Source organism: Moschus berezovskii, chromosome 1 (assembly GCF_049115385.1).
Source record: "Moschus berezovskii isolate FMDL1 chromosome 1, NW_MosBer_1.0, whole genome shotgun sequence".
In the NCBI taxonomy this organism is placed as follows: domain Eukaryota; kingdom Metazoa; phylum Chordata; class Mammalia; order Artiodactyla; family Moschidae; genus Moschus; species Moschus berezovskii.
This window is the reverse complement of record NC_142460.1, coordinates 63,317,106-63,318,184: the sequence shown is the minus strand read 5'-3', so window position 1 is coordinate 63,318,184 and position 1,079 is coordinate 63,317,106. Positions and strand designations below refer to the sequence as shown.

General features: G+C 36.4%; 1 non-coding gene across 1 annotated transcript; it reads left to right on the top strand.

Moving 5' to 3' along the window:
- Positions 1–243: 243 nt before the first annotated feature.
- Positions 244–411, top strand: LOC129553876 (U1 spliceosomal RNA). The gene has a single exon (XR_008685536.1). It is a non-coding gene; the product is annotated as a U1 spliceosomal RNA (small nuclear RNA).
- The last annotated feature ends 668 nt before the right edge of the window (positions 412–1,079 follow it).

Sequence of the window (1,079 nt, the reverse complement as noted above, 5' to 3'; positions counted from 1 at the left end):
TGGATCCTTCTCCTAAAGCAAAGGAAATAAAGGCAAAAATAAACAAATAGGACCTAATTAAAATTCAAAGTTTTTGCACAGCAAGAGACCATTAACAAAACAGAAAGACAATCTATTTAATCGAAGGGGATATGGGAGAAAATTTTTGCAAATGATATGACCAATAAGGGGTTAATATTAAATGCATATAAATAGCTCATACAAAAAGAAATTAAAAAAAAAAAAAAACAATTGAAAAATGGGATACTTACCTGGCAGGGGAAATACCATGATCACGAAGGTGGTTTGCCCCAGGTGAGACTTACTTACCCATTGCACTCTGGATGTGCTGACCCCTCTGATTTCTCCAAACATGGGAAACTTGGCTGCATAACTTGTGGTAGAGGGGGACTGCATTCACGCTTTCCCTTGAAGGGGAAAAAGTGGGCAGAAGAAGTGGATGTATGTTTTTCCAAAGAGGAAATGCAAATGGTCAACAGGCACTTGAAAAGATTGCTAATCATCAGTGCAAATCAAAGTCACAGTGAGCTGTCTCTGCACATCTGTCAGAGTGACTATTAACAAAAAAGAGGACAAATGACAAATGTTGTCAAGGATGTGGAGAAAATGAAACACTTGTACACTGTTGGGGAGAATGTAAATTGGTGTAGCCACTATGGAAACCATAATGGAGGTTTCTCAAAAACTGAAAATAGAACTACCATATGACCCAGCAATTCCACTCCTGGGTACATATCTGAAAAACACAGAAACACTAATTCGAAAAGATCATGCAACCCAATATTCTTAACAGGATTGTTTACAATTGCCAAGCAATGTCCATCAATAGATGGATGGATTAAAGAAGATTCAATTGCATGTATATGTACACATACATACAATTGAATACACACATACACATGATAGAATACTATTCAGCCATAGGAAAGAATGAAATTTTGCCATTTGCAGCAATGTGGATGGAAGTGGAGGGCATTACACTAAGTGAAATATGTCAGACAGAGAAAGAAAAATACAGTATATCACGTATATGGATCTAAAAAGTATAACAAACTAGTGAATAAAACAAAAGAAGCAGG